Genomic DNA, 16,181 nt, shown 5'->3' on the forward strand with positions numbered 1-16,181 from the left:
GATATCGGCACAGCTGACTGCTACAGAAAGCTAAATTGTTACTTAGGTCAATGCTCCGCATTTGGGAGGAAGGCTTTCTGCAGTGGATGGTCACTTGCTCCTGAGCTGGACGGCGGTTGCTTTGTTGTCTGGTTAGTGAAATGAGATAAGATCCGTACAGGCTGTCATGTCCCGAGTTGTCCCTCGGTGCCTTACCTTCAGAGTGGCCTGATGGGATGGAGAAACCTGATTTCCTGTCCCTGCACTCAGGAGATGCATTCCCAGGGAGGCCTCAGCCAGGCACAACAGGGTGACCAGCTCCTCCTACCTCTTATGTCTCCCTTGAAGGCCTGGCCATGTTTTGTTTACAAAAGGCTATTTCGGTTGTTTTCCATTTATGAGCAAAGCTTCTATATATATGAGTGTGATGTGGGTGTAACGTTTCTATGTGTGTGTGTGTGTGTGTGAACACCACAAAGTGCAGTAAGGCTGTAATCGTCTAGTGTTCTCTCCAGTGTACCATGTTATCATTTTCAGTCTCCAGTGGAGGACAGTCATATACCCTTTATTATAGTATACTGTTACAAACTATTTATTTATGTAGTTAGTTAGTTAGTTAGTTTTTCAAGGCAGGGTTTTTCTGTGTAACAGCCCTGGCTGTCCTGGAATTCACTCAGTAGATGAGGCTGGCCTCAGACTCACAGAGATCCACCTGCCTCTGCCTCCTGAGAGCTGGGATTAAAGATGTGCACCACTACCACCAGCTTATTTTAAAAATATTTTAAGATTTATTTTTATTTATATGTATGTCACATGTGCAGGTGCCTATGAAATCTAGAAGAAGGTGTCACATCTCCTGGAGAGGGAGGTACAGGCAGTTTTGAGCTCCTTGGTGTGAGTGCTGGGAACCAAATTTGGATCTCCTGGAATCCTCTGGAAGAACAGCAAACATTTCTAACCACTGACCTATCTCAGAATCTGAGCTCTAATCTCATACTCGCATAGTAAACACCTTATCTGCTGATCCACTCCCAGTTTATTCTGTTCATTAGTAGCCTAGTCAAACCCCCTCTGTAATTCTGCTTCATCATCACACGGTCCAGGCTGGCCTTGAACTCCCATCTTAACCTCCCAGGTGATGGGATTATAGTACAGTGCTATCACACCTTGCTTGTTGCTAATCTCTTACTAGACTTAATTTCTAAATTAAACTATCACAGCTTGGTCTGTATAGGATTGAAAACACCCTGTGAGCCATCTCGGTGAGTTCTGGGGACTGAACCCGCATTGCCAGGCTAGCCCTACCAGTACCGCACCCTCTGAGCCACCTCTGTGCTTCTCGTCATAAATTTTCTTCAGTGTTCGGATTTTTTCACTGTTTTTACTTTATTCTATTGGGGTGCTGACACCCCGAGGACGCTTCTGCCACTGAATGATACTACTAGCCCCTGCTCAGAGCTTATGTCTACTTTCAGCTGGCTCGTGTGTTCTCACCTTTGGAAAAAAGTATTCTGCATTTAATATTTTAATCATTGCTTCTAACTTATTCAACAGTATAGAGCAGTGGTCCTCAGCCCTCCTAATGCTGCAGCCCTTTAACACAGTTCCTCATGCTGTGGTGACCCCAACCATAAAATTATTTTCATTGCTACTCCATAACTGTAATTTTGCCACCGTTATGAGTCCAAATGTAAATAATATGCAGTGTATCTGCTATGGGACCCCAGTGAGAGGGTCATACAACTCTCAAAGGGGCTGCAACCCACAGGTTGAGAACCCCTGCTCTAGATGTTCCAACTCCTGCTCCTTTAGAGATGGCCTAGTGGTTTTTGTTTTGTTTTTTTTGTTCTGCCCTGTTCTTGTCTTGAGATAGACTCTCACCATATAGCCTAGATTGGCCTAGAACTTTCAGCCCTGTCACCTTGGCCTCTTGAGTGCTTGTTGGTTGGATTTTACCCGTATCACCATGCCCACCTGTTGGTTGTTTTTTTTTTTTTTTTTTTTTTTAAATTATACTTATGTATATATGTGTGAGGTGGGGAGTGTACTCAAGAGTGCAGGAGTCAGGGAGGACAGAGGCATCTGATCCCCTGGAGCTGGCGTTAACAGGCAGTTGTGAGCTGCATGGGTCTAGGGACTGGACGCGGGTCCTCTGTGAGAGCAGTACACCTCAACTGAGCCGTCCTCTTTCTGGCCTCACAGCACATCACCTGTCCCTTTTAGGAAGGTCATGTTACTGGTCCCTTTAGCTGAGTCTTCTTCCCGTAGATATGGAAATGGCCCTTGCTGGGAAGTTCCCAAGAGTGGAAAAGGGAAGGCCTAGAAACTGCCTTCTTGGAGCCTGGCCCATGCTCTGGAGCGCCTCGTGCGGTGGTCAGGGGAACAGCAGGGCTGGTCTCCTCACATCCGCACTTTGCAAATGTCTTCTTCCATCCTGCCAGTTCTCTTGTCGCATTCTTCACATCGTTGCTCAGGATTTTTATTCTGATGAAGTTCAGTTGTCTTTCTGCTGTTGCTTACACTGCCACTAAGTCACCAAGTGAGGCAGTGAGTATGGGGCAGGGGGAGGCACAGACTGGGACACGGGGCACGACACCAGCTGTTCCTGAGATGCGCATTGGCAGGACAGGTGTTCCATGGTCCAGGGAAAGACCGTGAACTCTCAGGTGAGGACACTGGACTTGATCCTAAACAGCTGTCTGAGCAACGTGGGGCCCTCCGAAGGCTGCCTGGGGAGGACACTAGGCTGACCGAGGCCTGGAGAAGCAGTATCCCTTTCAGAGACATATATCTGGGCCCACGAGCGACCACAGCAGCAGGCAAGCTAGCAGAGGTCCCCGCTGCCTATCTGGCACCTCTCATCCCAGCCACTGCTCACTGTTTGCAAGCCAAGACACAGCCTACCTCCTCAGCAGCACCCTCCAGTCTGCTCTGGCCTTTGGCCACCTCCCGCCCCACTCAGGTTCTGAGAGCCCCTGGCAGAGTGTTTGGTAGGTGCTTGACAGCTCCCCCGCCCTCCTCTAGTTTATTACCTTTGTGAGGCACCATCTGCCAGCAGCCAGGTCTTCCTGGAGGCAGGGAAAGCGGGGCGAAAGCCCCAGGGCTCAGCCCAACTCAGATCAAAGTAGGCCACTTGTGGTAGCTATGGACACCAAGTGGTGGCTGCAGCTCTCTGGGGTTGGTTCCTTTGTCTCTGTAAGACAAGAGTGGTCCTCTCATCCCCATGGACTTGCTCTGAGTGCCAGCTATCAGGCTGTGGCAAATCCCCAGCGGACAGGCAACATCTGTAAAGCTGGCTGCTTTGTCTTCCCTCTTTGGTAACGCAGGGTCACGGTGAACATGTGTACATGTGGTTTTCATGTGGGAGCATCTTACGAACCCTGAAGACGCCTGGCTAGGTGCCACCGGTTTTGTCTGGACGCTCCTTCTACTCATCTTCTCTGTACCAGGTCCTATTCTGGGGTAGCCCCCACTGTTGCATGGAGCCTAGGCAGTTGACACCGGGGATGTCATGGTGGGCATCTTTGTTTACTTGGGATCCTAGGTAGCCTGCAGAGAAGCTGACAGCTGGCTCCTCGGCAGTATGGCACTTAACCTTGGAGCTGGAACAGAGAAACGTCTGTTTGTGTTTCCAGGAACAAGAGGGGACAGCTGGCCCGCAGATAGCAGGCTAGGTCAGCTGAGGGTTGCCTTGGCATCTGGCTTTAAGCAAACACCCAGGGCCAGGAGCTTGGGCGGAAGAAGGATGGAGAAGTGCCTGGCGGGACTGAGAACAACCTGAAAGGTACTTTCTGTCTGGGAGAGGCAGGGTGAAGGAGGTTACTCCTGGGACCCGCAGGACCACGTACCAGGCAGCTGAGAGTCAGGCCTCTACCTGGCAGGTAAGGAGAGGGGAGCTTCCTTTCAGGGGTTCTGTCTCCTGGTGAATTTTGTCCAGCTCCTTCAATAAGCAGTACCTGAGCAGGAACTAAAACCATATTTCTTTTGCAGAAATTATGTTTGCCTGGGCTTTCAAGGTCCCTTAAGTTATATAACAGAGGCAGGTTGATTTTTGGATGGAGAGTTCCAGGTGTGATGATGGCTCACGCCTACAATCCCGCACTCGGGAAACACAGGCAGGATTGTAGAGAGTTCCAGGCCAACTTGGATTATAAAGTGAGTTCCAGGCTCATATAGATTACAGGGTAAAACTGAAGACACAGAGAGAGACAGAGACATAGAGACAGAGAAGGACAAACAGAGGGAGAGATGGGGAGATGGGAGGGAGACACACAGAGGCACAGAACGACACGCGCACACGCACGCACACCCACAGGAGATCCCCATACACAGAGATCCACAGAGACCCAGATAGACCCAAACATATACACACACAAGGACACACAAACATTACAGAGACACCCAGATACACACATAGAGAGAACCAGGCGCACACACACATGCACGCAGAGACAGAGGCACATACACACAGACACACACAAACACTACAGAGACACCCAGACACACACTCAGACTCTGGCACATGTATCCGGAGACCCCACACACTTACACAGACCCACAGAGACTCAGGCACACACATAGAGACAAGACACACACAGAGAAGGACACACACACATATACAGAAAGATACCCACAGAGGCACACACCCACACAGAGACACACAGACACCTACACAGAGACTTACAGACAAGCAGACACCACAGACACACAATGACCAGAGACAGACACCCACACCCACAGACAAACACCCACAGAGACACACATAGACACATACACACACACACAGACCCGACAGAGACACAGACTTAGAGATAGAGACACACAGACACAGAGACACAGGGACATATGGACACAGGGACAGACACACAGACACATAAACACAGACATACACACAGACATGCACACACTGAGACATACAGAGACACACACATAGACACAGATGTACAGACAGACACACATAGACACATACAGACAGATACACACACAGCATCAATACACTTCAGTGCATGACTCAAGCCAGGTTTTGGAGCCCCTGGAGGACATAGCATTTTCTGGGCAGACACTTGCTTTCCCTGACAACGTGATGTTATTCCTATAACTGTTGAGACAAATTCTGCTTCCACTTCCATATGTATGTACTCTACTTTTTGACAATCTGGTTAATGTTTTTATTTTGTTTACTGGGTTTTTTTTTTTTAATTACATGTATTCACTCAGTGTGTAAGCCTGTGCATAGCCTTGCCACGTACATGCATAGGGACAGCTTTTAGAAGTCTGTCCTCTTCTTGCATCATATGAATCCCAGGGTTTGAACCCAGGCTGTCAGGCTTGGCAGCAAGTACCCTAATTTGCTGACCCATCATGTAGGCTCTGTGTGCGTGTGTGTATGTGTGTGTGTATAAACAGGTTTATTTCTTTTATCATGAGAAAAATTATAGACTGCTGGGGTTCCCGAGTGTGTCACTGCACCTGACTAAACCAATGGCTTAAGTGCACAGACAGGATAATTGAGGGAAAATAGTTGTGTTTGTTCACAGTGATCGCAGTGGGTTTGAAAGCCGTGTTGTAGTGAATCCATGAGCTGTTTTGCTGATTCACGAGAGAAACAGCTTTACAGTGGGGTTAAACCACTGCTGTAGTGTGTGTGTGTGTGCACATGTATATTATGTGTGTCCATGCCTACAGAGCTCAGAATTCATTGTTCAGTGTCTTCCTTGTTTTGTCTTATTTTTTAAGGCAGGTATAGGCTGGCTAGCCCGTGTGCGCTGGGGCTCTGCCTGTCTGGCCAGCTCTCCTAGCACAGCGGCTATAGATTTGAGTGCCGCCCCATCACACACACCGCCATCTTTTGTTTGTTTTATTTTTCGAGACAGGATTTCTCCTTATAACAGTCCTGGCTGTCTCCTGGAACTCACTCTGTAGACCAGACTGGCCTCAAACTCACAGAGATCCACCTGCCTCTGCCTCCCGAGCGCTAGGATTAAAGGTGTGTTCCGCCCACCACCTGGCTATCCAAAACCTGCTGCTATGTGGGTGCTGAAGATGAGAATTCAGGTCCTCATGTTCATCCAGCAGGCACTTTAGAGTCAGCCTTCCCCAACCCCCACGGCTGTAATTTAAAGTAGAGAGGAGTATTTTGAGATATCTGCAGTTCTACACTGTGTTGGGAAAATATCTGATCTTATGATAAAGACACCACAACGTGACCGTGATATGCCATCTATATTCATAGTGAAAGGGAATGCAACATTCAGTTGTAGGTTAATGAAAAAAAGTCCTTTTTTTTTTCTGATTTAAATTCACAGATTCCTTCTTTAACCCCCAGGGGATGCAATAACCAAAAGGGGATGTTTCATGCTCCCTCCCTTCCCCCACTTTCCCCTCTTCCTCCCCCCCCCCCCCGCCCTCTTTTCTTTAGAGACAGTGCTACTGTGGAAGCCAGGTTGGCTTGTCATCTCTGTTTCCTTCTCCCAAATGCACACTGCCACACCCAGCATGGAATCCTCTTTGTGTGTGTGTGTGTGTGTGTCAACTGTGACTTCTTTGTTCCAGAAGTTGGAACCCTTTCTAGGTCCTTAGTACTGCAGGAGATCCACAGACGGGACACTGTGAAACACCTTACACATCCATGCACATAGTCGGATGGACCCATGGTGCCTCATGTCCCACCCCCATGACAAGACCGAGGCTATTATCCTAGTGTGTTGTGGTTGAACTGTGTCCCTCAAAAGGACATATTGATGTCCGACCTCTCAGTGCCCTTGAATGTGGAAACGGAGTCATTCCAGGTGTAATGATTAGATTGAGAGTCTTCTGGAGTGAGATGCTGTCTGAGTCTGGCATGCTTGCAATCCCAGGACCCAGGCAGAAGAGGGAGGAGGAATGCAGGTTCTAGGCTAGCTTGGGCTATATAGTAAGTTCTGGGCTAGCCCGAGCTCTCTAATAGCAAGCTCCAGCCTTGAAAACAAAACAAAGAAAACATGGGCATGGAATATAGTTAAAGGGTCCCGGGTTCAGTCCCCAGGACAAAAGGAAAAGGGAAAAGTCAAACTGAGGCTGGGTTATATTAGCCCAGTGGCAGCACTGTGTTCTCTGCTCAGCACTGGGGAGGGAGAGCAGGGAAGGGGCCCGGGGAGAAGGAGAGAGAGAAGGAGGACAGCTTCTGAGTGAAGGCAGACAGACAGACAGACAAGAGCCCCTTGCAGTGCAGACAGAACTCAGAGAGTGGCAGCTTCAGGCTTGGGGGTGCTGAGGAGCCAGCAGGCACCAGTGTGGGACACCTGCCCCTGAGGCTGCAGCCGACACTCAGCCCTGCCTTTCCCTGCTTTCAGACTTGCTCTAGCAACTTCGTGGCGGCACCCCTAGGACACCGCCTTGGCCTGGTGCCAGCCGGAACAAGTGCTACGTTGGGGCTGGAGATGAACTGCACTGGCCTGCGCTGGCCTGCACTGGCCTGCACGGCTTCCCTCCTGCGCCTTCACGGGTGATTTTTACCCAAGGAGTATAGTTAGTTACCCTGTGATTGCCACAATCCGAGTGTTCCTACCTGCCCCGTGTCAGGCCTTTTCGAAATGTCAAGATCAAGCTGAGCCTCTGGGGATGCGTGGGCAGAGCTTGTGGCTTGAAAGGTGGGGGAAGAATGAAGATATTTTGCATCTCATTTCAAGTGAAAGCTTTTCACACTGGAAGATGAAAAGCATTTGTTTCAAGTTAGACAAAGAGGCAGGCAGGGGCTTGGGGGGTCACTGGCCTGGGCATCCCAGCTATGTAAAGGATCCAAGGATTAAGTAAAAGAAGACACCATTCTATTAAGGTGTCTTGTGAGTACACGAGGGAGGCCTGCGGGATTATGGAGGAGAGCTGCCTCTGCCAGGCCCCCAGTGCGTCTGTTGAGTTGACGGTGAGGTGGGACCGCATGCTGTTCTGTCTTGCTTGGTGAGAGGACATGGATGGACCCTTTGCTCTGTAACTTAAGTGGGATAGATGTGTCAGGACACAGGCGTAGGAGCCCCACTACATAGCTGTGGGGCACAGGGAATGAGCCTGGAAGAAACAGAGCAGGGTCCTCGGGTCCTCCGGGACAGTTAGGGCACGCTCATCTGTTTACTGGCCTCAAGTCTTCCCCTGAAGGTGACCGGAAAACTCAGTTCCCTACTCTCCTGTGAAGCCTGTGCCAGGTCTAGGAGGGCTCCGCTGTCATTCTTTACGTGTCTGTCTCCTCCTCTTTCCTTATCTGTGCTTAAATACATCGAAATCTTTAAAGCATTGGCTGACCTGAAACTCACTGTATAGGCCAGGATGTCTATGAATCCATGAAAATTACCTGCCTCTGCCTCCCGGTGCTGGCATTAAATGTGTGTATCATCACATCTGGCCATATTTTTTTTTCAAAAAAACAAAACAAAACAACTCCTTTTTACTGTATGTGTGATGGGGCAGACAGTTGAAAACGTTGATGTGGGATTCATAGGGTAACTTGAAGGAACCAGTTTTCTCTTCCTCCACGTAGGGTTGGGGATCAAAATCTGGTCCTCAGGCTTAGCAAGCACCTTTTCCTGCTGAGCCATTTTACCAGCCCATTAACATCTTTTTATTGTTTTAAAGCTAGGTGTAGTAGTTCATACCTGTAATCCCAGTACTTGGGAGACTGAGCAAGGAGGACTGCCATCAATTTGAGGCCAGCTTTTGTTGTAACCTGGGCTACAGGGAGAGTGACTCACAATAAGACTGAGGGAAGGGTAAAATAAAGCAATAACAAATGTCTTTATAAACTCCAACTTTTCTTCATTTGATTGAAAAAAAGCTCATTAATAATTCCAAATGGCACCCTGCCATGTTAACACACAAGTCCCATATTGCATCACGCATCCCTCTGCCTGCTGTTTGGTTCCTCTTCTGCAGCTAACTTGCTGTGATGACTTTTCCGGGTCACCTGTCAGTTTTGACATTAACTGACCTTTGCCAGGTTGTATCATTAATCATTCCTCAAGCGTCAGGGTCCTTTTTGGGTTTCTAGTTGGTGTGAACCACCTTGACGTGGCCAGAGACAGGACACCCAGAGCTGGGTCTAGTCATAGCTGGGGACACTGGGTGTCCAGGAGGCGAGGCGGCTAGCCAGCCTTGTTTCGTGGGCTGTGGTGTGTTGCTTCTTTGAGGGTGTGCCAGATATCAGCATGTTCTGGTACTGTGCTAGTCCAGGGACACGGAGGGACATCTTCAGAGTTGTCTTCCTAGGGACAGCAGAGACAACCTGGAGGAGACAGAAAGCAAGGTGGGGTCAGTCCAAATGTTGGCTAGGGAGAATCTGCAGAGAAGATGGGGCTGGCTATCTGTAGGAAGACAACAGGAAGAAAGTGTCCCAGGTAAAGGGTGGTGAGATGGGTCAGTGGGTAAAGCCTAATTAAACACACACAACATACACAAAGAGAGAGAGAGAGAGAGAGAGAGAGAGAGAGAGAGAGAGAGAGAGAGAAAGAGAGAGAGAGAGAATAATAACTTTAAAATTTTTTAAACATGGGCCTGAGGAGATGGCTCAATGGCTAAACCCTTGCTGCATAAGGATGTGGACTTGAATCCAGATCCCCAAGACCCATATAAACACTAAATGAGCCTGGCCCCCCCCCCCCATTATTCTGGCCTTGGAAGGAGAATCACAGGCTGAGTTAATGGAGATGGTGAGCCCCAGAGTAAGTTGACTAGGGAGGCCAGGCATATTCCGTGAGCTCTGGGCTTGAGAGGTCGGCCTACTGAATAAGGCAGAGGAACAACAGAGGATGTGCATGCGTGTGCTTGCGTACATATGCACACACACATGTGCTCACACGTCAGCTTGTGGTGGCACGTGCCCTTGATCCCAGCACTTGGGAGGCAGAGGCAGGTGGATCTTTGAGTTTGAAGCCAGCCTGGTCTACAGAGTGAGTTCCAGGACAGCCAGAATTACACAGTGAGATCTTAGTGTCCAAACAACAGAAAATGTCCTAGGTGAAAGGATGTGGGAGACAGGGCCGAGCACCTGGGGTGTGTCTGAATTCTAGTGCCCAAAATCTGGTCTTTTAAAGGAATGTGGTAATAGATAAAACTCCAGGTGTATTCATGGACTCTCTTGAGCACAGTGTGGGGTCCCCCCCCCCGTGGTAGTGTGGTAGTGTGGCGTTTTTTGAGCACACTCTGACTTATGCTACTAAGGAAGAGCTCTCTGGTTCCACGGGAAGGGTTTGGGTGTGAGCCAAAGTCTGGTTAGGAAAGCATTGCTAGAGTGTTGGCAAGAGAAGGGGCAGCACCTGGAGCCTAGGAGGAAGAGGGGAGTTTCCCCAAGCTGGCAGATCTGGCAGGAAGGTGATGACAGGGAAAAGTTACGCAGGCTTCCAGGGGCTCTTTTCTCGTCTTGAATCCTCAGGTCATTCCAAGATGAGTGAGCCTGCTCCTGGGTTCAGGGCTGGTCTTAGAGGCCTCCAAGCCTCCTGTCTGAGTCTTCCTTCCTCCCAGCGCAGCCTGACAGGTAGGGATGTTAATGTTTGGGCTCCCCTCATTTGGTAGCTATCATCCTGTTTCTTGTATCATAGTAACAGAGCAGATGTCAGGGCCCATTGCTAAGGACTCCTGGATATTAATGCCTGGGTGTAGAGTCAAGGGCTTTCCCGCAGTGCCCCAGGCCTCAGCAAGCACTAGTATAGGCACAAGTATTCTTTTCTTTGTCCCAGCTTTTCCTCCCTCCCTGAGGGGTCCCCTGACCCCATGTCCTCTCTCACCCTCAGCCTATGCACAGCTGCCTATCTTGAGGGTGACAGACTTGACAATAGCAAGCGTGCCCCCACTCCCCCTCCCCCACCAGGACAGACATGACTAATGGATCACAGTATTCTTCTATGGGGGCTGGATGGGGAAGCCCTCTGCGTGCTGGCTCAGATTCTGCACTCAGAATGAGGCCTCTTTCCCAGTCTCACCCAAAACCACCCAAAACCAAAACCACCTCCTACCCCTGCTTCTTGGGGCTTGTCGTTTGTCATGTGACCTTTATCTCGCATTTACTTCCTCCACCTAGACTTTCGATTTTTCCACAAGTGGAAAATCAAACCTGAGCTGGTAAGGGGTTTGATTGGCAGTTCAGGTCAAGTCCAAAGGTTTTATTTGCTAAATACTATTAGTATGTGTTATGTGTTGCTACATCAATGTGCAAAACAACCATCCTAGACTCTGCGGTTCAACACAACCGTTTTCAACCTTCCTGAACCTTTCTGCCTGGTGGTTCTGCCACCCACGCTGGGCCTTGTGTTTTATCTAAGTGCCATGTGACTCTTTAAGTGGCCATGAGGAGGCACAGCCTGCACTGGCTGGGGCCCACGGTGGGAAGGACTTTGTAGAAGGGGGCAACCTCTTCTCCCTTTTGCATAAATCCTCTTGGTTTGCCTACTTGTTTTTATGGTACTGGGGGTGAAACCAGGGCCGTATTCAATCACTTTACCATTGAGCCACACCCCTAGCCCTTACTCCTTTTATAGAACATCCTACTGGCCAGCTGGTGCAGTACCTGCCTAGGCCCATCGACCAAGATGCTGAAACAGCACCGATCCTACCAACTCCGAGATAAGGAGCCAGAAGGCTTTTGTTTTAAGTAGATGCAAAGATTTGCAAAGAGGGGACTTTGTGGGAGTCATTTACTCTTGAACCCACTAATTGAAGATCTATAGGTAGGCCCTTCAGAAAACACAACGTTGACATTAGGCTGACGGGACCCTGCTGCTTCCAACAAATGTCTCCTGATGGACAATTCTAGACACACTTCTGAGAGAGCAGGCAAGAGGCCCACAGTTCACAGCCTTGAGTGGCTGTGAACTCTGCTGTAGCTAAGCTGACTCAAAATGTGTTTCCCAAAAAATGCCCATTCCACATCTCTTTTGAGAATTTATCCTGAGGAACTCATCAGAGATGGCTGATGGAACTCATCAGAGGAACTCATCAGAGATCCACTGGGATGGATCTCTCCAGACACCCACTTTTGTGTTGAGTATACAGAGAAAACTCGGAAGTCACCAGTGTGTCCCGAATGATGGAGCATGTCTAGAATACTCAGTTGTCATAGTTATAATGTTAAGGAACTTTGGAAAGCACAGCATATAGTGGTAACCTGAATAAACAAGGTAGGCAATAAGAACCCAGTTTTACTTAAAATCTGTGTATAACACCCTCAGACACCTCATAAGGCCCTTACTCTGTTAAGATGCCGAGCATTGTCATGGGGGAGGAGGGAGGGTGTGGTGCTTTTTCTTCAGGGTATTGAGGCGAGGGAGCATGTCGGAGGACAACTTGCAGGAGGTGGTTCTCTCCATCCTCTGGCTCCTAGGTATCAAACAGGTTGTCAGGTTTGAAAGCAAACACCTTTTCCCACTAAAAACAACTCTGTGGCTCTTGCTTTCTCTTTATCACACAACAGCCCTTGGAGGCCAGGGCATGACGTTCTCAATGGGACAAGTCCCTGGGGATGTGGGCAGTGGACCCCCCGGATGACCAGCTTTTGAATTTGGAGAGATCCTGATCTCTTGACAACAGTGTTTGTTTTTTACAGATCTTGCTCAGAGAGTTGGCGGGGGCTTATGAACCTTCTGTCCCCTAGGAATTTTCTCAAGGAGTTGGCATAAGCCAGTCCTGTCCCTGCCTGCCCCTCAGCACACTGTAGCCTCCCTGAAGGGCCTCTGAGAATGTCTACTGAATGCAGTTTCTGCTCAGCTTGTCTCACCCAGCATAGGATGAGAGACGCAAGGAGGCAGCTGCCTCCCTGCAAAGGACCCGTGGGTGCCTCAGCACCCCCCCCCCCCAGGGAAATCAGCTGAGCTGTCAGAGCCACCCACTGCCACGTGGCAGCCAACCCACGAGGAATCTTGAGAAATAAACTGCCTATGAACCAACCAGCTGCAGAGCCTGGCTAGAACCTGTCCTGTCGGCTTTTTGCACATCTGGGTTTTTGACTCAGTGTCTCTTATTTGGGAAGAGCCGTCTCTCCATGAAGTATAGCTCAGCTTAGCAGGTAGTTGCTGCAGCAGACCCTGTGCTGGGCAACAAGGGATAGAGAGGAGAGGACACAGGGCCCCAGGAGCCACAGTGGAGGGGGACAGAGGATAGAGATGTCATTGTGGCCAGGCAAGGACCCCTGAGCCAGTCTCCAGGGTTGAACTCCCTCCCCCAGCGGCAGTCTTGACTTGAGTCCTTGGATGTGCACAGCCATCCTACATGTTACACACTTCCACCCTTACACACTTACCTCTACGGCCTTGCCTGTCACTGCTAAGACGACCTTAGAGAACCTGTGCACGCACACTCTCTCTGTGTGATTAATAGAGGAAGAGACCAGAGCCCCACACAGCCATCTTTCTTTCTGTCCAGGCTAGTTCTACCCTTCTTCCTGGATAGGCAGGCAGCGTCACCCTCCTGCTTCCTCCTCTTTTGTGAACCCTTGTTTTGTTCCCTCATAAGTTATCAATAAATAGGCAGGGCACACATTTAACACACACAGTGCTGTTGGAAGCTGGGAGGCCCCAATTCCATGTGTGTGCGCGTGCGCGCGCGCACGCATATGTGTGTGTGTGTGTGGAGGGGCTTTGAGTGTGTACACTAGGCAGGTTCACTACCACTGAAATATACACTACTAGCCTTTAGTTTGGTTTGGTTTTGTTGTTGTTTTTTTGAGACAAGATCTTTCTAACTATCCCAGGCTGGCCTTGAACTCTTAAGGAGGTGTGGACTGTAACCCTCCCTGAGGCCCTCAGTGAGGAGCAGGGCAGACGCGTCGGGTGGTGTGTAATACAGTTCAGCAGAGAAGTGCTTAGGTAGCGGGGGGATGGGGGCATGGTGAGGCTCAACTGCCAAGTCAGGGGGCTGGCAGCTAGCTCAGCCCGAAGAGGTTTGGCACACCCGAGCTGGCTCTGCAGCAGGTTCCTAAAATGGACCTCCTCGAGTTGCACTTCCTGTCCCCCATCTGTCCCGAGGCCGCTCTGTGTGAAGGACGGACAGCTGTGCTTGCGGAGGTGCTAGCCGCAGCCTAGGGTAGGGACAGCGGCCCCTGTGTTCTTGTCTCTGACCTTCCTTCTGAACCACCTCTGAGTATGCGCACTATGGACTTACCATCCAAGCGTCCCTGCCCAGCTGGTGCCGTGACCCCTTGCTCGGGAAGTAACGTCGCTCCATCTCTCCTGACCTCCACATAGACTGTAGTTCTGTCTGTCTTACAGTGGCTCCTGTCTCTCTATCCTGTGGACTGGCTGGTGCAGGAGTGTAGGTCTGTCTGTCTTACAGTGACTCGCGTCTCTCTCTCCTGTGGACTGGGCTGGCTCAGGGGTTCCATCTAGGGTCCTCCGTCCCTGGACCCGCCAGTAACCGTGTCATACACCCACTGTGAGACTCAGGGCAGCCTACAGGCCATCCATCCCTCGAGTACCATCAGCAGACAGCCCCCGGGAGGACCACTGACTTGTCCTGCACCTTTAGGAAATTTGCATGAGCACCATTTTTTGTTTGCTTTTGCTTCTATTTGCTTCTGTGGACCTTTTTTCCAATTTCCTCACTGCCATAAAGGCCGCCCTCTGTGCTTAGATGGGAAGTGACAGGAGGTGGGGAACAGTGCCCTCCACAGGTAACCGCGTGGTCCTTTCATGGCCTCTCTACCCTCTCTTCTGATCTAACAGGAAAGAATACTGATTAGGTTAGGAAGGGCAGAACAGAATGGCCCATGGGCTCCACAAACTACATAGATTTGTAGCGGGTCAGCGGACAGCTGTGTGGCAGTCTAAGGGTTCCCTGGCTTGTGGTCCCTAAAGCTGTGGCCCTGGGGTGTGACCTAAAGGCAGTGCGTTCATTCCCTAGAGATGTTTTAGGGGTTGACTTGAAGCTCTGAGGAGCTCTCTTACGTTCTCTGCCATCACAGAAGTAAGGATGTCAATACCAGGTCCTTCTCCGGTTTCCCTGATTGTCCTCCCTGCTCATCCTGTCACGGGCTTCAGGTTAGAAGCTTCTGCAGAAAGTTAAGGTCTTCCCAGTGCAGAGCCCCAAGGTTCCCTGGCTTGCTTCTGTCTCCCAGGGTCACCCTGACTACGCCTCTGCCTCTGTACAGTGGCCAGCAGAGCACAGGGGGGCACCTCCCTGCTGTGTCCAGTCACAGAAGAACTGGGCTGTCAGACTCGGGGTTGCTGTCCTGGACACCGGTCTGGGCATAGCGCCCCCTGCAGGTTAGGGGCAGAGCTGGGCAGCCTGTGTAGAACCTGTCTACCTGGATCATTAATTACCCTTCCATGTCTTGACACTTGCAGATTGTTAGAAGGGGAAAAAAGAACATATGAGTCACGTGTTCTAAATATTTACTTTGAGCAGAGTGTACCGCATTTCACACTTCTGTAGCAGTGTGACCACGCCGTTCACAAGCTTAACAGAAACCGAAACAAAAATAACAACCCCACAGTGCACTAGGGGCTAGGAATGGGGCACAGACAGGTTTAAGTTTTCTAATGGGCATGGCAATCCTATTGCATTGTATTTATTTGGAGGAACAGCACATGCTACAGTACGCCTGTGGAGGTCAGAGGACAGCCTGAGGGAGCTAGTTCTCTCCTACCACCACGCGGGGCCTGGGGTCACCTTTATGCGATGAGCCGGCTCTCCATCCTTGAACTAGTCTTTTTTGCGCCTCCCTGTTTTTCTAGACTATATTAGCTCCATTTGGGAGAAGGTCCAGAGGTGCCTGGCTTGCCCATGGAGCCCATATGCCTGGCTGAATGGGGATCTTACATGAAATGTGGATCAAGGTCGGATGTCAAGTCCACCTGAAGCTCAGGTGCATAGACCCGTGGGGTGACAGTGCATGACCGCCAGGTAGCTCCAGCCCACACACTGCCCCCTGGTGGTCATCATGGACATGGGCTACGTTGGCCTGGAAGAGCAATTCTCTAAGCATGGTTCAGGGATCCCTGAGGGTCCCCAACACTTTTCAGAGACCCCTAAGACCAAAACTATTTCTCCTCACCATGTGACCTTTGGCCTCTTCCGCAAACACTGAGAAACAGGAAGTACTCAGATGTGGCTTCAGAAGCTGGGCTGGAACTAGTTTTTAAGCGAGTGCCATCTGTTGAGTTTCAGTGCGGAAAAGCACACACCATTATCTGGGAAAGCTATTAGACTACTCCTCCGCCTTCCAGCCATCCTCCACAGCCGCGAGAGCC

At 50.1% G+C, this 16,181-nt stretch overlaps 1 protein-coding gene across 4 annotated transcripts in view; it reads left to right on the top strand.

Moving 5' to 3' along the window:
* Rph3al (rabphilin 3A like (without C2 domains)) overlaps positions 1–16,181 on the top strand; it is a 143,357-nt gene that overhangs the window by 40,720 nt on the left and 86,456 nt on the right. For 2 of the 4 annotated variants that reach the window (XM_041664386.1, XM_041664389.1), the window contains exon 1: positions 3,736–3,860. The exons of the other annotated variants lie outside the window; for them this stretch is intronic. The gene's annotated coding sequence lies outside the window, so the exon portion shown is untranslated. Of the gene's footprint in view, positions 1–3,735; positions 3,861–16,181 lie in introns of those variants that run through there. 4 annotated transcript variants of the gene reach the window in all.

Source organism: Microtus oregoni, unplaced genomic scaffold (genome assembly GCF_018167655.1).
Source record: "Microtus oregoni isolate MIOR12 unplaced genomic scaffold, Mior012 000015F_ref0000493, whole genome shotgun sequence".
Classification (NCBI taxonomy): Eukaryota; Metazoa; Chordata; class Mammalia; order Rodentia; family Cricetidae; genus Microtus; species Microtus oregoni.